Source organism: Dermacentor albipictus, unplaced genomic scaffold (assembly GCF_038994185.2).
Source record: "Dermacentor albipictus isolate Rhodes 1998 colony unplaced genomic scaffold, USDA_Dalb.pri_finalv2 scaffold_111, whole genome shotgun sequence".
NCBI lineage: Eukaryota > Metazoa > Arthropoda > Arachnida > Ixodida > Ixodidae > Dermacentor > Dermacentor albipictus.
In genome coordinates, this window is record NW_027225665.1 from 83,168 (window position 1) to 102,824 (window position 19,657).

At 45.3% G+C, this 19,657-nt stretch overlaps 1 protein-coding gene and 1 long non-coding RNA gene across 3 annotated transcripts in view; both read right to left on the reverse strand.

Moving 5' to 3' along the window:
• LOC139053401 (uncharacterized) overlaps window positions 1-5,813 on the reverse strand; it is a 50,657-nt gene extending 44,844 nt beyond the window's left edge. For both annotated transcript variants that reach the window (XR_011510454.1, XM_070530418.1), the window contains exons 1-3: window positions 5,466-5,813; window positions 3,166-3,283; window positions 251-363 (exon numbers count right to left, since the gene is read on the reverse strand). The gene's annotated coding sequence lies outside the window, so the exon portion shown is untranslated. The remainder of the gene's footprint in view (window positions 1-250; window positions 364-3,165; window positions 3,284-5,465) is intronic.
• A 9,382-nt stretch (window positions 5,814-15,195) lies between these two features.
• On the reverse strand, window positions 15,196-17,898 carry LOC139053400 (uncharacterized). The gene is made up of 3 exons (XR_011510453.1): window positions 17,815-17,898; window positions 16,641-16,675; window positions 15,196-15,687 (listed from the first exon to the last, which is right to left on the reverse strand). It is a non-coding gene; the product is annotated as an uncharacterized lncRNA (long non-coding RNA).
• Between the last annotated feature and the right edge of the window lie 1,759 nt (window positions 17,899-19,657).

Below are 19,657 nucleotides of genomic sequence, written 5' to 3' on the forward strand. Positions count from 1 at the left end.
CGTTAAATGAGGATTTTTTCTTGGTGAAAGAGTTCTAGTTTGAGGCCTAAACAAGCTCCATGGCAGTTTGCATTTAACGAGTGTAAACATCCTCTGAAAACATGTACATGAGGAACACTGCGGAAAGAGCACTTTAAAAAAGAACACAAGTGTATTTATCACCAAGGCCAACCTTTGTGTCTTCTTAAATATTTATCAAGTCAAACTCAAAACTGATACTGAGGTGCAAGGTGTCCACAACATATATTACCTTGTGAAAGCACAGAGGTGCCTGGATGTTGTGGGACCAGCTTGGACGTGGAGATCAGCACTGATCAGCAACACTGCAGTCTGCTTACAGCTTTTCTGCAGGCCCAGCCACACCTGCAATAAAACAAGTGAGCTTGGTGCCACAAGAGTACTGTATTTACTCGCATAATGATCGCACTTTCTTGTAAAAATAATGGTCGCAAAATCAGGTGTGTGATCATTAGGCCGGTTAAATTTCCTGCAAAAAGAATTTTTTTCATCCCGCATTTGCTGGGGGATGGCAACAGGGCAACAAATAGGTGGCTGCCACTGTATGTAGTGCGGGACACGGAAACAAAAGTGGCGGCCGGCGTAACAAGCTGAACACACCAAATGCGCCAAACGCGATTTTTTTTTTCTCTCGAGTACATTACTTGCATTGAAAGTTTCTTCCATATCAGTAATGAATAATATCGTTAATATCGGTAAGTTTGTGGCAATAACGTCGCCATGTCCACTATGAGGGGGCAGAAACAGATGGGCACGCTTAGCTGCCAGTGACATAGAAAGACACGGCGGGCATGCTGCGGAAACTACGGCATTTGTCTTCACTACTATCCTAATACAGCACATTTCTGCTAAGGGTGGGCAAATATCTTAGCTGTGTTACAAGTGTCGGCGTATGGATAGGGTACACTTCTAACGTATCAGTATAAACGTGGCTGCTATCGTTGCCGCTTGTGATTTCTTGCGTGCCCACGAGTGCAGATGAGAAGAATCGAAAGGCATCTTTTTTGTTGTTGTTGACCACAACCATTACAAAGCCTACACATAATAAAGGCAATTTTGGTTGTAGCTTTTTTGTCATGGAAGTGCGGAAAGTGATGAAAGGAATGAAAACGAGCATCTGCTTAAAAATGTTTAGTGCATGCAGACCGCTTGGTTTATCTTGAAGAGTTGTTCGCGTAGCATTCGACAAATGGTAAACGCGATCATCAATAGCTATAGCTATTGATGATCTCATCAATAGCCCCCACCTTGTGCCTCTATCATCAATAGAGGCACAAGGTGGGGGCGCGAGATTAGTGAGGCATATCACATAGACAGGGAGGGTGATAACTGTGTCAGCACCGCTTCACTTGCCTTGTCCAGAAAAGAAAAAATGTACTTACAGAACAGTCTGCCACATTTTCATTAGAATGAGTTTGTACTATTTTAACACTGTGTGCGCATGCACCAACGAAATGTATATATGTACCTTCTCTCGCTGTGAAAACCCAGTTGATGTTTAGCGCTCGTCCTGTCGTCCTCTCTGTCTTTGTCCCTGCTATATTGCGCTAGTCTTTTGAATAATGATGATACACCAACTAGCCCAGCTTTCTGCTTTGATTGCTTTGATCAATAGCTAGACTTGGCACATGACATATCGCTGCAGCAAGTTAGGGGTGCAATCATTACACAGGAAATAAAAAAAATCGAATTTGGACGACAAAATTCAGGGTTGCGATCATTACGTGAATGCGATCATTATGAGAGTAAATACGGTAAATATAGAAAGTGACACTGTGAATAAAGCAATACATATTAGGTATGAAATGCTGATATTCGCCTGTAGAAAGCTTTAAGTAACAAAGCCTGCAAGACAAGAAAAATGCAATGTATGGGCCATCTGTACAAGAACATTAATCAAAGGTCCCTTCATTTTTTAGTCCCTTCTCCTCCTCATGCATAGATGGCAGTCATGTTAAGTAAACTGGACCAGATTTCCACATAGTGTAAGCAAATGTGGTAACTTTGTGGGCCAATTATGATACCATAGCACGACATGCATCCCAACAGTTGTTTTAATGTGTTCCGTAATGCTAGCCATCTTGTAGGCCCTACAGTGTAAAAGCATCCATAACCCTAACAGCGTTACCCAGTAGGGATAACCAATAAGTGTCCACAGCAGCACAACTCAGCATATCTATCAGAAGGCTTTCGTTACACTTTTACAATTCTCCTCTTATGGCTTCATCCCAATTTCTGTCAATACAAGCTTGAAGCCTCTGCACAATCTGAATGCACCAGGGCACTATAAAAAATACCACATCTTCCTACCCAATTCCATGTTTAATATAAGACTGGAAAGTTCACCATCATGTGCAGAACAAACCAAATTGTTCTGGAATCAAGTAATCTTCCACTACCTGTGAAAAAAAAGCATGCAAGAAAGAGTACGTAGAGCACAAGGGTGTTGTTGGATAATAAATACCACTGCCGTGCAGTAGACACCACGTCGGCAAAACAGGCCAATGTATAAATGACTGGATCTGCAACCATGTTAACTGAATGCTCAGGTCATTTGGTGGTCACTGGGTAGTGCAAAGCTCACTTGCATTATTTTGTTTGAAAACTATGCAACTGTGGCAATGTGTTACGAGCATAAGGCTGGCAAGATTTGTGAGCCTTTCCTTATATGTGTGACAGAGAATCTGCAAGTTGGCTCGCCCTCCAGTAGATTATCAGATAGCAAGACTGCTTATTTATCATTGTAAAACAAGTGTCATAGTAGCCATGCTCCTTTTTGCAGTTGTGTGAGCAACATACATTGTCGATTTATCTGTTCTTGCCCTTTCACCTCTCACTTTATATTGCTGTGCAAGCAGTAAAATTGGATGGCTGTTAGACTGTTATGTCCTGTCACCTCCTCACCTTTCTTATCAATTGTGCATTAAATAAGGCTTTTTTCTTGGTGAAAGAGTGCTACTTTAAGGCATAAACAAGTTCCATGCAGTTTGCATTTAAGCATCCTCTGAAAACATGTAAATGAGGAACACTGCAAGAAGAACGCTTAAAAAAAAGAACACGAGTGTATTTATCCCCAAGGCCGACCCTTGTGTCTTAGCATATTTCTCAAAACTGATACTGAGGTGCAAGGTGTCTATATCATATTACCTTGTCAATGAAGCAAAGCACAGTGGTGCCTGGATGTTGTGGGACCAGCTTGGACGTGGAGATCAGCACTGATCAGCAACACAGTAATCTGCTTACTCTTTCTGCAGGCCCAGCCACACTTGCATTAAAACAAGTGAGCTTAGTCTCACGAAAGTATAATATAAAAAGTGACACTGTGAACAAAGTAATTCTTATTAGGTATAAATAGGAATGAAATGCTGATATTCGCCCATAGAAAGCTTTGAGTTAACAAAGCCTGCGAGATAAGAAAAGTGCAATGTATCAGCCATCTGTGCAAAAACATAAATCGAAGGTCCCTTTTTTTGCTTCTCTCCTCCTCCTCGAGCATAGATGGCAGACAGGTTAAGTAAACCGGACCAGACTGCCACGTAGCGTAAGCAAAGGTGGTCACTTCTTCGGGGAGCAGCCTATAGGCTGCTTCTTGAAAGAGTATTAGAAAATGCTAATAATGCATATATGCATTATTCACAAAAGGCCTTGTTTCTCTCAGAATGCCACAGCCAATCACATATGTCAAATTGACCATTTTAAAATGCATGAAAAGTACAGCATAGCTTTGAGGCTACCCCAAACTACTGAAATTCACATCAGCCAAGTTCAGCAGACAACACCAAAAAGCCTCTAAAAGTTGTGCATATTATTGCAAGTTGACAGAATAGTGAGGAAGAGAAGGTGAGGGAGATGGTGCCACTATAGCATAGTTCAAACTCTATCCCACATCGTGTGCAGAAGGGCAAAGAATGCGCAGCTTTCAGTTGTACTCTCACCTGTGACAACTGCGCCAGGTTGACTGACATGCGTAACAAGCAGTTTGTGATACCACATTATTGCATCCTGCAACTGATGTGACATCAGAGATCAGCTTCAAGCTTGACGCTAAGCTATACTAGGGACACATAATGAACTGGCTACATTAAAATCTAAAGCAAAAGTGCTGAACATTGTTTGCCAGCCTGTGCACTTCATATTTTACAAAAATTCTAGACAGAAATCCTGTGTTGGAAAGACGGCACGCACTTTCCTAAAGCTTTCTCTCAGCATCCACACTTTTCTATGCATACATTATTAACCATTATTTACCTTGACACGCTGTACACAAGCAGCACACTTGGAAAAGCAGTTTTTAGATCAGTGAGTTTTTCTCAGTGCTTTTGTTGCTGCAAACTTAGCCTGCTTCTGGAATGTATCTTAATAAACTTACCTAAAGCAAGTGTCCCTCTGCTATTTTTATTAGGGATTTTTCATTGCTAGCAATTAAGAAAGCAAAGCGCCAGGACTATTTTTTTCGTGCATTTTCGCAATTCTATGCCACCCCATTTCTCAACAGCTTTAGAACATCTTCACTAATAGAACTTCATTCTCATTACTTAATGGAACATTAGTAAAATTGTAGAATAGCACGAATTTCTAAATTGCATGAGAGACTCAGAAAATTTGACAGGTACCAAATACATGAACAGAACCTAGAACACATAAATGGCTGTGACCGTTTAGTACGTAACTTGTCAAAGCAGGCAGATCAGATGCTTTGTCGTGCTGTTCAAGCTGCATAGTGCCGCAGCCTATGTGGTGCAGAGATGCCTCCGTCTCAGGAAATTGTGACATCCCTAAACAATAAATGTTCAGCTTATTGTAATCACTGCTGAAACTGCAAACTTGTGATTTGACAACATCGCGTCAAATTGTGGAAAGCTCTCGTACAGCCAGCTACAGAAGCTGCATCCGCTTAGAGAAATTAAATATTTCATTCTTACATCACAGGCGGTTATTCAACGTGTCAAAGGCACGAAAACAAACAGGACACTAAACACAAGAAATACAGTTTGCCTTGGCGACAATCTATAAGCATCAAAGTTTGCATACAAGCTAAAATCTTCTCACGATTCAGATCATTTGGATGCCGTCGCGCGTTAACGTTAGCTGTGAAAGCATTTGCGCAAAACATCAACGTACTTATAGAATTGTCTATACGATTTCTTGCTAAGAAATTACGTACAGAAGCAGTGACATTTCCTGCTTGAATTTTTGTGCCCGTTCAGACCAAGCGATGACCCGGCGCTAGCATACTTCATAACAAAAAGAAAAACAATAGATGAAGCTCTTAGCAACATTAATCTCGGGGTAATTTTCGTGAAACCTTTTGCTAAATGTGCACTCCGATATCGAACGAACATTTGGGAATCACTGTTATTGTTCTTGTAGCTGTACTAATCATCTTCTGCTGCGCATGACAAGGTACACTACATGAACCATAACAATGCGCCAGGCGCCGAACTTACCTTCCGAGGCGAGCGCTCCTTCGTGTCCGTTCACGCCGCATCGACTGCACCAACAGTTCGTCCAGCGAACTACAGCACGCGATAGCACAACTATCAACACATTCTTCCGTGCACTGTGACCCGATGCGGGAGCGACGAGAGCATACAACAGCTTCCCTTCTCATGAGCCGGGGACAAAGAAGCGTGAATTGACCGCACTACGATAATCAACAACGGCGCACCGCAAGAAACATACAGCGAGCTAATAGCGTTGCACAGGCCCCAGGGCTTAGTGATCGTTAATTCACACAAAAAAGGAGCACATGTTCTCTAAGCACCGCGTAAATATCATCAAACGATCAGCACCACATCGACCGCCCGGCGCAACAACGTCTATAGACCCTCTTTCACCATGCAGCCCGCTGCCGTTCCCGCCACCGCGGCACTGCCATCGACCTCCGCGCCAAGCATCCGAGCGTCGTCTGCTATAGCCTGGCACAGTTATGGTTGTTAGTCGCGGCACTCGGCATTTACATGGTGCTCGCTGAATAAAGCAGCCGTTATTTCTTTCTGTTGTTGTTTAAGCTGAAGTATAATATTCTACAGACACCATACCTGAGGGTGCACGTCCGAAGAAAGGAGTGAGATGGAAAAGAAGGTGGGCCTACAAACCAAAGTGCACACGACGCTTGGTGACCCACACGTCGCCGGTACTGGCGTCTCCATGAGCGCAAAACTTGGACCGGACGCAAAAGACCTCGACCGCCAGCCACGTGCCCGAGGACAGTGACAAGGCACACGCAATGAGAAAATAAAATCGGCTACAGCAGAAGAAGCGCAAACACCCGCAAGTAACGTGCACATGTCAGCAGAGCAGCGCCGCTCACTTGGTGCAGAGCTCGACCGCAGCGCCCTCACAGTCCCCGGAACAAGTCGCGCCCTGCTCGAAAGGAAGAGTCGCGCAATTTAGAAACTACTTATATCTCGGTCCGAAATGAAGGGAAATGACGTCTTTACTGTTTACTTTGCCGTCTGTGGTTCCGGTAACTGTGAACGCATGGGTAGCGTGGGTAGTAGACAACGTTCTTAGACATACTTCAGTTTCGCAGCTCCGCTTGGGAGATGGCCGAAGTGGTGGTCACGCGAACTAGCGGCGCTGCGATCGCGTCTTTCGTCACTTTTTGTTTCGTTTCTGATAGAAGTTGCGTCATTTCTGGTAGTTTCTGTTTTATATTTTGAGAAGTAGTTATTTCACAGTTCTTAATTTTGAACCTCTTTGTGAAATATTGTGATATTTGAGCTATGTATTGTAAGTGCGTTTCTGGTAAGGAACTTGAAACTTGACTTCTGCTTTCACTTCTGGTTTCATATTTGTTGCGCTGCACCGTCAGTCGCTATCCTTCTCCGTTTTGTAGGTGTTGTGTGATGTGTCGCGATTTGCTCTCTTGAAAAGCTTCTTGAAGAAGCGTTTCCGCATCTCATGACAGCAAGAAGTTCCCTATGCCGTGCTGTTTTGCCCCCGGCTGCACGAGCGGCCTTGGACACGATGCCGCTGGTCACCATTTTTTCGCACAGCCGCAAGACGCTGGATAGTTTAAAAGTTGGGAGCGCATGCTACACCGAAAAGACAAACGCCTCACAAACAAATCAAAAGTGTGTGAACGCCACTTTGAGGACGACGACATTTTGAAATACTGCAAGCATGTTGTGGGTAACAAAGAAATAATGATTCCTCGCGGGAAATGGATGCTTGCTCCCGGCGCACTTCCTCGGCTCTTTCCTGGGCTGCCTGAGCACATCTCAAAGCCAAAAAATGTGAAGCGAAAGCGACGTCCACCAAAAGAACGAGTGCAAGTGCCGGCAACTACATCGGGCGAAGCTTGTAGTGACAGCGCTTCAACTTCAAACCTGCTATTGGGCTTGGAAGAAGGAACTTCAGAAATATGCGCTACACACTTTGCGCTCAACGATCTCACGTACGTGACACTGCCTTCTGCGCTCTGGAAGTTCGAAATTGTTGAGGACGACGCAACACAGAAGTGATGTGGAGTATTTTATATGAGGCAACTGGTAGCCGGGCATCTGCGAGTAATGAAAACTGTTGTGCTTGAAGAGGATGGTACCTAAACGGCTACAGCAAAATTCACAAGAGGCTATTTCGAGCTGCGACTAGCATTGCAAGTGTGGAAAGAATCCTGAGAGAAGCAGAGAGCTTGAACATGTGTGCGGGTGTGAAAGCAGCCCAGCGTGACACGGCGACATCAGATAATATGCATCACAAGCAGTGCAATGTACTTACAAAGCAACTAGTCTGCGCGCGTTGTCTTCGTCTACAGAGGAAACTTCGACTGAGCATTACGGCTCCGAGCGCAACGCTCAAGCGATATCAGAAACTACGCAATGTGAAGAAGCGGCTGCTTAGGGCGGCTGCTGCGCATCAAAAGCAAAAGAAGGAAATTTTGGCTCTGAAGAAAAGGCTTTCTGAAATGCCCGATAACAGAATCGAGGAAGCGTTGGCCGAACTTCCGCCTTTGCAGCGACTTGCATTTATGACATCGTTTAAACAGTTGAAAGCAAAGTCTCCGTGTGGCGCGCGGTACAATGCGGACTGGCTTCTGAATTGTTTAATGCTGAGGATAGCGAGCCCTCGAGCATATAAGCTTCTGTCTGACATGAAGATGCTGCCCTTGCCCTCCCTGAGCCGTCTCACACAAATACTGAAAGGAATACCATGCTTCAATCCTCTCTGTATGGAAGCTATATATTGGAAAACAGCTGGGCAACAGAGCAGATGGGAAGAAATTCGGCACACTGATTTTGGATGAAATTAAGTTACGCCAGGCGTACGATTTCAACAAGTCAACCTTCAAACTTGATGGTTTTGTGGACTACGGTGGTATTTCAAATGAAGGAACTGACCAACTTGCAGATCATGCGCTCGTGCTGATGTTCGTACCACTTCTGGAGAGCTGGGTGCAACCGATTGCCACCTTTGCCACGAAAGGTGCTGCACCTGGCAAGATTTTAGCAGAGCGGTGTTGCAAGCAGTAATGCAATTGCATAAACATGGTGCTATGGTGATCGCCGTAGTCAGTGACGGGGCTGGGAACAATCGCTCGATGTGGCAGCAGATGGGAATCAGCGGCAGCGTAACCTCACCTTCTCACAAGATTCCACATCCATGCCTGCCTGAGAGCGCGTACCTTTATTTCCTGTGTGATGTGCCACATGCACTGAAGTGTGTACGCAACCATTTGCTCAAGCACAAATATGGACAGGTGAGCTAGCGTAGTTTATTTCATATATAACCTGTGCTGATTGGCGTCGATAACTCGCTGACAGAGCAGGTGCAAGCAGCCAGAAAGAGGGCAAAATTGCTTTGAGCAAAAGTAGCTCAAAATTACTTTTTTGTGCACAAAGTAAATAAAAAGTGTCACTGTGTTTGTTGTTTGTTTTGTTCGTCAAAAAGAAAATGAATTAAGCTCTGACATAAATATGTTCATAGTATTTAACTTCGTCCTTGTCACTGCTCACAGATCACTTCCAACTCATTTGCACGTCCCATAATATCCGCGGACAACTATAAAAAATACATGTGTCAATTAAATTTATTAGGCGAAGCGTTGACGGGGGTGGATCAATTCACCGCAGCGTTGTCTCAAGCGACTGCTGGGCGTGATGCGTTAATGTCCCTATGTCTGCACAGGCGCTCGCCGTCTTTAATGAATACACATCTTAAGAATAAGCAGCAAAAAACAAAGCCCCCGCTGAAGGGAGCACCGTGGCGCTTTTATAGGGAAAAAGTTGGTTGAAAAGCGGAATCGCAGTGCACGACCTCTTATTTGCGGTGTAGTTGCAGCTTCTAAAGACTAGCCAGACATGTCATTCAAAGGTCCTTGGCATAAAATATTGTTAGAGCAGCCAAAACACAGTCGTCAAAGAGCAAACGGCACAGGCCAGTTGGGGAAAACGACCCACCGCAGAGATGACATCGCAGGAGTAGACGATGCGCGCTGCGTGAGAGATGTGTCACTGCAGCGCCGATAGTGCACAGACACCGAGAAGTCTCCGTTACTTACGCGCGGCAGGTTTGTCACAAAACTCAGACTGCGTATCTAAACTACATTTACCCACGGATAAGCGTTTACAGGCCTGTTGGTGCAAACGACGCGTCGCAGCAGGAGCAGACGACGCGCGGCGCATGACGAAAGACGCGACTGCAGCGCCGGTGGTTTCAGTGACACCCGTTTCGGCCACGTCGGCCAATGGGCTCGCATAGGGAGCTGCGAAACTGAAGTATGTCTAAGAACGTTGGGTAGTAGAGGCGTATTATTTCCATGTTTTTGCGTGTTTTAGGCGGCCTTTTTCAACAACTTTGCTGACATTGCTTTCAACAGCGAGGACAGCCTGTGGAGCAGCCCTATCAAGCGGACAGGGCCGTAAAATCTGTTTGAAGTTCGCAGCACATCGTCGTTTGGTTTGTGAATGTTAGAAGGTGTTCGTGTTTCTCAGCGGCGTAATCGACGACGGATTCGGCGTCGATTGGTGTGCGCTTTGTTCCGGCTTGCTGTGCGCCGTTCTACGGATGTGTACTGTTAATGAGTGGTGCTGTTTGTGCATCGGGAAATGGTGCCACGCCGGCGGGATTTGCTTTTTTGTAAAAACATCCGTGCCGTCTTTGGCGAGTGCTTCCGGAAACTGCTCGCCTTTTGTGCGTGTGCGTGTGTGTGTGTGCGCGTGTGCGCGCGCGCTTCTGATATGCGTGGAACGCGTAGGAACGTCCGTACAGTCTTTCGCGAGTGCTTTCGGAAACTGCTCGCATTCTGTCTGTGTGCGCACGCGTGTGACATTCGTCGTTATTGCGATTTGCAAAGGTGTTTTTCATTTGGTGACTGCGTCCGCGAATGCCAGGATGTGATACACTTTAGCAAGGAAGAAGTTAGGGCGTGTTGGTGGGATGCATTCAGACTGGGACACATAGCGCAAAAAAATTACACAGGGACAAGCAGAACACAGGACGAGCGCTAACTTTCAACAATTGATTTATTGCAGCTGGTGAGTATATATATACTCAGATGTTTAAACGTGCGTCTGGCGGAGCATAGTAACAAAGTGGAGAGCATCGCAATAGATGCGCATCTGGCTGCCCATTGTAGAAAATGTGACGCGAAGGCTCCATGCTTCCCGCTATTAGAACGAACTGTTGTTGTCTATCGCCACAAGAATAAGATTACGAGGGAAATTGTGGAAGCAGCTGAGATAGCCAGAGCAGGTGACGAGTGCGTTAGCACGCCGTCTATATTTTTATCAAGAAAAGAGCTTGAATTTTTGGGCATAATAGTCACATGACTGTCTTTTCCCCCTTCCCTTCAGTGTGTTCTATTGTAGTGGCGTCCCAGTGAGTATATATATACTCACCAGCTGCAATAAATCAATTGTTGAAAGTTAGCGCTCGTCCTGTGTTCTGCTTGTCCCTGTGTAATTTTCTGCGCTATGTATCGCAGTCTGAATGTGATACACATTCGTCATTTAGAGACGCTGCTTCAATGTAGGGTAACTTACATTTTGGTTGCTTGGAGGTCAGCTTTCAACGCATGGCAAGGCATTGCAGTGCGCTTAACCATCATTGGCACACGAACTGCTTTGTAATTTCTCCTTTAAATTCAAATTCAGTTTTGTGTAGTACGTAGGGAGATAATGGTCACCAAGATGCGACGCTCATCTCGTTTTTTGCCACTGCTGTGCACATATGAGGATTTTTTACTAGGTCAAGCTCTCTCATCAAGTTGGGAAACACTTAGTGCAAATAATTTTTCACAGCAGTAACTGTGATCATTACCACAATTGATCACATGGCATTTTTAGGGATTGTTCTTTAATTACAATATTTATTTATTTATTTGTGACAAAGTGCGATGAATTTTGACTGCTATTTTGGCTATCTGTTCACCAACCTATTTACACTGTCTTGTGGTTCTGCTTTTTATTTTTATATGTGGGCATGCATGGCCAATCGCATGCCTGCCTTCTACAATTGGACATAAACAGGCACTAACATGCTCTTAGCAGATTTGTATCTGACAGTATTGTGATTGACGCACTTGGCTATTTGGAAAATATGCAGGTTCAAGTTTGCCCTTATACTACCTCTTACTGATATCTCTGATGCAAGCAATATTATTAGGATGTGACAAAGTGCATACATAATTTATCACTGATCAAACTGCTTGCAATAAACTTTGCCAACTCGTCCTTGTTTGAAGCATCTCCAATGTGCTATAATCAAATTGCCAGATTATTTTATTGCGTGCACAAACAAACATGTAACATTTTATTATGAAACTTTTATGGTACCTGACTCCTATATTGCAATAAAATCTTAGGCAGATCTACTCTGAACAAAGGATTCAAACTCTGCTGATAGCTTTTGACAATATCATTGTGCTATCCAGTGCACACTGGCTGCCCACGAGGGTTGCAATGTGGGCTTGTTGGTAATGCATCTTCAAGGGGAGAATCCTCAAAGACGGGACAAGAGAAGACACAAAGGGGCACACACAGCGCTAACTTCCAACACTGTTTATTGTCGAAAACCAGGTCGTACTTATACACTCGGAGAACATGAGTCACAGCCACGTGAACAGATTAAGAATCAGAGCGATACATTTTGTGATAAGTTAAGCCATGCGCAAAAATTTCAGTTCTTTTTCAGAGAGAGCCAATGATGGTTTGCTGATACATGTCTGGCTGGTCGAGGAATGCGTCATGCAAAGGCAGTAGCATCGCCATAAGTGTTCATCTGAGAATATGTCCCCAAGTGAAAATCATTGCATCAAAAGTACCGACACCAGCTTTGATGGGGATGAAATTCCAGAAGTTGAGCTCTGAACCTCTTATTTGCTCTGTAGTTTATGCTGGTATATATGTGTCACAATGATTCAATGTGATCATACAGCACATTGATCACGCTCTTGCATTTACTACGAACAACTCATAAATCTGACTGTCATTAATGAGCTTTTGTATGCACTACGACTTAAGTGCACACACTTTTTATGCAATTCATAGTCATCTACAAAGATCAAGTTGCTCATACGACTACAGTGCGTACACATCACACGCCACCTCACACACGTCATACATAATCTCGTCAGGTCTACACAACTCATCGCACACATGTCATACAAGTTCTATGCATTCTTATCGCATATCGTATAAATCTCGTGCACTTCGTAAAAGTCTGCGTAGCACATCATACAGATCTCGCCCATAATCTATGAGAGGTCGTTCAATATGCATTTCATATCGTTCATTTCTCGTCAAATCTGTGCGACATGCATACATCTCGTTCAATTTCTCGTCAAATCTGCGCGACATGCATACATCTCGTTCAATTTCTCATACAAATTTTTCAATAGGGATGCCATGCTTTTTTTAAATGTGCTTCTTACCGCTGCCTTTCCACTCCACTGAACTTGCCAGTATCTATAGCATCGACAAGTTCATAGACCAAACCGTCATGACATTAGTCGGGCAGCGGACTCGGGCGAGCGTCTCAGTGCGCGTTTTCAGAACATCGCAGACCGGGCGCCGTAGCAGAAATCTTCCTCGCGTCTGTGCTTGCTGCATACCCGAGTTGTAGCCGATGACTGTTTGCCGGTTTTATGTTTCGCGAGCCAAGCTTCACGCAGCTCCTTGTCCTGCGGCTACGTGTGAATAAGGCTGACACCGGTCTCCGTTGCGTACGTCCGGCACTGCGGCACCGAGCATACCATGTTGCGCGCCTTCAAAGGCAGCCACTACCTATTGTAGTGCTTTCAAGCGTTGTTAAGGAGACACTCGAAGCGGGAAAATTTCGCCACTAAATGAGGACCGCAGCGTACGAGGGAATTTAAACTCGTTTTCAGCTAGCTTCGGCGCGCCCGAAGCAGCCGACGCGGCCGCTATGTCCACGTGATCCCTCCTAGCACGTCACGCCGACGGTGGCGCCAGCTTTTCCAGTGGTGGAGCTCGAGGCCAATACTTTTAACATCGACGAATTGGGGTCGCGAGCATCGAAAAAAAGAAGAATGTGAAATGAGAGTAACAGAAATTGTTTTATTTTTTTATTCTTTCCCGGAAATATTAAAGATATCTGCGTATAAATTCAATTAAACTTTGCGGCTTACTTCCGTTGCCTAGCGACAGGCGAACCGGCGAATGACGAGCCAGACATGAGCCAGATGTTTGCGTCATTCGGCAGACCATAGAGTTACTATACTGACTCTAGAGGACAAGCTACCCATAGGGCCCATGCATTAAAATCGGGAACCTCAAGAGCGCCGCCATGTTGCTACGCGCCGAGGTTGCCAGCTCCTGAGACGCTTGCTAGACTTGGTGACAGTAGTCAGTTTTAATCCGGCAACAGTAGCAGCGTAGCAGCATGGCGTCTCGCTTGTTATGTTGTGATGTGTGCGTGCAGCCGTGTGTTTGGGCTTTATAAGTCGGTTCTTTATTCTATGTTGCGGGATGGTGTGGGTGTGGTCCATGTTGGCCGTACAGCTGGCAGTTATGCAACCGAGGGATGATCCTGTTCAAGTTTCTGGCGGTATGCGGTTTTCAGCGGTCACGCCTGTTGCAGGAGTGTCACTCGACGACGTTACGAGCTCGAAGCTGTGGTCAGATTCCTCGTTGGCGTTCCGTAATTATCTTTGCACGGGCGCGGTATGTTGCAATAGCCGCTTTCGCGATCTATCGTCGTGACGATAGATCGGGTTTTTTATTATTATAAGTAATGATCCAGCTGTAGGGCACATGTAACCGACAAACGGAAGTCTCAGGAGAGCATCTGAGATGATAGTAGAGCAGGCGGCGCAGGAACTCCAGGGCACCCGAGGGACAGTGGGGGGATCAAAGCTCGAAGCAGAACGGTACGTAGGTTGGGGCCGCCGAGGCAGGTGTGTGCCAGGGAGTGTTCGCACGGACAGCTCCCCAGGCACGCGCAGCCGTGCCTCGCAAGGTCGAGATACTTTAAAGGCACCTGCGCCCATTGTCTTTCTTTTGCCTCGGCGCAGTGAGCACGATTAACGAGAATAATGTGGAGGGCATCCGGTGCAGTCGCGAATGCATCATGACAAATGTAGCTCGCGTCGCCTGGCGTCTGTAGTAATATCAGAGTTGGTTGTATGAACTTTATGCATAATACGTTTTGTTACGGTAGCTCAACGGAATGGGTCTAGAGGACGGTGTTGGTACATTTTTTCGTACCGCCCTAATCCTATACCCCCACTACAAACACACACATACCCCCTTTTTTTATGTATACATACAATTCCTTGCCATGACGGATCATAGCCTCCTTTATTTTTGAAAAATAGAGGCGGCTATGGACCGATTGACCAGTTCAAGTTGTCAACTTGTCAGTAACTGTCGTAGGAATCACTGTAATAAACATAATTCCACGATCGGATTGTTTACTTTCATTTTTTGTTGTAACACTGAGGACTACATAGAACTTTATTTTGTATATGTGAGAGAAGTATGTGGATATCACGAGCTTAAGCCAATGTGCGATACACAGACAAAGCAGCTGCTACAACATGAACTGCATTGAGGGCCACACAACACACGTAATCAAAGGTGCAAAATATAGGGGGAAGCTTCAAAATACGCTCTGTAGCACTGCAAAGTATAACATATATTGTATGTGTACAATAAATGTTCAAAAATACAATGCATCAATGTCCCATTTGCCTTCAAGTTTATTATGAAGTTCAAGTTTACTGAAGTTTATTATGAGCATATGTACAACAGGAATCAACTAACACACCCGCAGTCAAGGTGGCTGTTCGAGGTGTGCTGGCTGCCTCAGTGTAAGAAAAAGAAATTGGGTAAATGTTGACACCAGTGCCACTGCTTCTTGCCTCTGACCTGCACATGCCTCTGCGGCATCTTTGTGCACAAGTGTGCTGGCGTGGTGAGGCGTAGGAGTCATCCGAGAGAAAGAGTATTGTTTACATGGAGAAGTGGCTGTTCACATTGCCTGTCACTTTCCCTCAAATGTTTCCTTCGCGACTAAGGTGACACACCCGCAGTCAAGGTGGCTGTTTGAGGTGTGCTGGCTGCCTAAATGAAATAAAAAGAAATTAGATGAATGTCGATACCAGTGCTATTGCTTATTGTCTCTTACCTGCATTTGCCTCCACGGCCTCTTGGTTTGTGGAGTCTGTATGAGGGAGCTGCTGTGGCTAGGCGTAGGCATTGTCTAAGCAAAAAGAAAAGGCCATTTAAATAGGGAATTATGGAAATAAATGCAGTTATGTCTGCTTCTTGCACTCTTCTTGCCTAAAAGTTTTCAAACATAGTGTCCAGAACACACCAGCACTTTGACTGCTTCTGCTTTTTACCTGCAGGTGTTGTTGCGAGATCCTTAGTATGGCTGCATGCAGCATTGTAACACTTGGTGGAGGCATTTGAAGTGGTAGCCAAAAATATAAAGAATCATCCTTGTCTGCACGAATGCTTTCAATTTCTAAATGCAGTGGTAACTATCACTATTGGTGCAAGGCCCCCCCACATCTATGCGGCAAGTGCCATAGCTCGAAACTGAATTGTTCCTTTAGTGTTTCACAAGGCATCTGATACGTCCACATTAGATGTGATGTGTTTGTTTTTATTTATCCCAGTGTGGAGAGAGCATCATTAAATGGCTGAAGTACTATAGCGCCAAACAGACGACACAAGAAGAAGAGACACGGACGAGCGCTTATGTCCGTGTCTCTTCTTCTTGTGTCGTCTGTTTGGCGCTATAGTACTTCAGTAATATGCACCAACTAGCCCAACAAAAAGTTCTGCTGAAATATCATTAAATGTTTTGTTTATTTTTGCGTGTCTTGTTTTTTGGTTTATTCCTGAATTTATCATGATGCTAAAGTGACTTATGTAATGGCAATCAGCTTTTGTTTTGCAGAAAAACAATGCATTTCCTGACCCATTGTTTGACATCCCCTCACTCGCATAATTTTGCAGAGTATTCTACCTATATTGACTTGCTTGACCTCCACTAAAGGGTCTTGCATTTTTAAATACGACTCTTTCCTTAAAACCATTCGACACTTCTCATAATTTCTGTACCTTGGGCTTCTGATGCTCTGCATTCACTATTTGTGCTTGTTTCTGACTAGAAATGTCTTCTTCAATTTAGAGCTTAAATTTTACCTTTGGAACACACGGAAGGGCTTGCCATTGCATATCTGCATAAAAGGGAAACATGTTTCATTAAGCATTTGCAAAATCCCATTGAAGATTGATGAATGCAGCTTGCAGTGTGATATGACTGAATGAGCCATAAAAGTAACTCATCTTACTTGGTAAATGAAAGCACATATTAGTGTGATGCACAAGATACGTTACACTAACGTGGTGGGTTCTCTTGCTTATACAGCAAAATAATCGGTGCGCGAGAAAAAAAATTATTTTTGCATAACCCTTGTACACACTGACTTAAGGAAAATGAGCTGGAGCTGTCCACATGATGTACTTATTTTACCTGCGAGTATGGTCAACAAAAATGTGTCCCAGCTGCTTAGTGGTATTCCAGATTATGTCAGTATTGCATATGTGCCTGTTGTCGAAAATAATTGAATTTTGAAAGTGCTCGCAGGGATCTGATGTGCATATCTGCAGTTTATGGATACATGTAAAAGACTCAGCATCAAGTGCAAGTGAACGGTCCCACAGGCCCGGAGTCGATCATGCAAATAGATTCGCTGCACAAATTTGTGACATGAAATGGCATGCAAGGAAGTGTTGAAAATATTCCACAGTTAATAAAACGCCTAAGCTATTAATATGTGGGTTGATGCACTCGTTATGCAAAACGGAGGTGAGGCGTGCAGACAGGAAACAAGAGTAGAGTATTTACAAGCAAACAACACGCGCGCCGCCCACTTCTCTACTCTTGTGTCCTGTCTGCACGCCTCACCTCTGTTTTGCATAATGAATCCTTACGAACTAGCTCAGCTTTCTGTCGTTCTAAGTCTCCATGCACTCTATTTCGTCCGCATTAGGCACTCGCCTCTTGATTACTTCGTGGCACAGAAATACTCGGTCATCAGGCTGTTTTTCTGCTGTGGCCTTTGTAGAAGCATGATTGTTCAAAGTGCAACAATTAAACAGATTCTTTGAGTTGCTTGTGGCTTCGCCAATACAATTCCGGTGCGCTGGTCCGCCTGTCCAGCAATTTCCTACTGAAGGGAAACCTGCAAATAAAAACAGCGCTCCGCATGCAGAAAAATGCTCTACTGTGACGCTTCTCGAACGATTGTGATGTACCACAAGAGCTGCCTACTCGCGTGATATTCTCAACAAGGAGATACATTCGTTTACTTACATGTGAAGGTATATGCCAGACCACTTCGGGGCTTCGGTGGCACATAAGGCACGAGTGTGTCATAGCGTCCGATGTCGACGCGCGATCGCATGTCAAACGAAACTACTACGCATCCAAAAAACAGATTCGAAACCGAAATTCGCGTCATCCTTTATTGCATGAATGCGTACATCGTGATTTACATAAGTCACGGACTTAGCGATCGCTTTCTGTAAACTTAATATTAACGTACCACCTTCATAAAGCCATCAGGTATGCGTTTTTAGGTGACAAAGCATAAGGTGACCTGTACTTGTTCTCAGCTCTTTCAATAGTAATTGCGCTGGCCACATTGACCAGTAGCAACAGGGCGGCGCCCTAGAGGTTCCCACTTTTCCGGCCCAGCTTTTCCTCTAGAGTTGTTCTACTAACTCTATGCGGCAGACACACCGGCCCCGCACACTGGGCCTCTTCGATTTTCACAGTTCTGGCAGCCCGCTGGTAGCCAGACGGCAGCCAGCTAGTTCCGGTTCTGACAGGAAGTCACGTGGGCTGGGATCCCAAGACAACCCGAACCTGCCCGAAGTTTGCAAAATCGAACGCCGGTACAGCTGGCCAAATGTAAACATGCTACCAGCATGGCAGCGCCCGTCGAGGCCGACGCGCGCTCGGCGTAGTCAGCTCATTTATGCGTTACCACCTTGAAAATGTATAGTTGCATTCAGGAATACGATCGCATTCGCGCGACTCGTCGCAGGACGCGTACTGGGACAACCTCGCCTTGCGCAGCGCAACAGATGGCCTCCGACGCGGCAGATGACAAGACGCGAAATCGTGATTGTATACTCGAAAGCGATAGCTGGAAGATCCCTGTTCGCAGCGATCACGTCGCCCACCGGCGACATTGATGAGTTGGCGCTGTATCATCACAAGACATGAGAAAGCAGGTTATCGGGTACGTCTCATACGCATAAAATTTCGCGCCGACCTGCTTGGGCTTCGATTTCAGAAAGTTTGTTGTGGCTGATGGTGCTTCTCATTAGCTGGGCGCGGCTGGCGCGTGAAAATGCACGTCGCCTGTGACCAGCGAAACGTTTTACACGAAAAACAACATTGGTCGCAATCATTAGAGCAATAAGCCAATGTACGTGTGTCTAAATGTACCAAGTGCAATCAGTGTATTCTTAGATCAACGGCCTGCAGTTCGAACACATATCGGTTTCGAGCTGCCACCTAAGCATACGACGGAGAGACGGAAGCATACGACGGAGAGACGGAGCGAACACGGGCTAACTGCAAAGCCTTCGCTAACTGCAGAGAAAGGAGAGATATACATACACGAAATATGTGAAAAGGAACGCCACCAGAGAAAGACGAAACTAAGATGTACCGCAATGTGTGAATGAGCGTCTACAACTTGCGTGGAACACGATGCAGATAACATGCACGCATGAGAGCGCGGCGCGCTGTTCACCGCCGCGAAGAAGCAATCAGGGGACACACACACACAAAAGCTTCAAACGGTTCACCACGGCTCGCATCACACCGCTTCGGGATGCGGAACGGAGCGTTAGCACCTAAAAAGATAACGCTAGAAGTAAGGAAATCCGGAGATGACCGTATACAGTTGGCTGAGCGAGATAAATTTAAGTCCTCAAGCGCCCGCGTTGAAATCCGTGAAGTCCCCGTAAAGATGGCGGCGAGCGCCCATCGCCTCTTTTAGTCGTCTGCTAGCCAGAGAACTTCCAGAGAGCAGCCAGACCAAAATCGTCCTGGCAGGTTCTGGCAGCCCGCGGGTAGCCAGAACCGTCCAGCGCGAGCAAAACGAACGCCCGGCGGAAGTGCGTAGCGCGGTGGGTGGAGC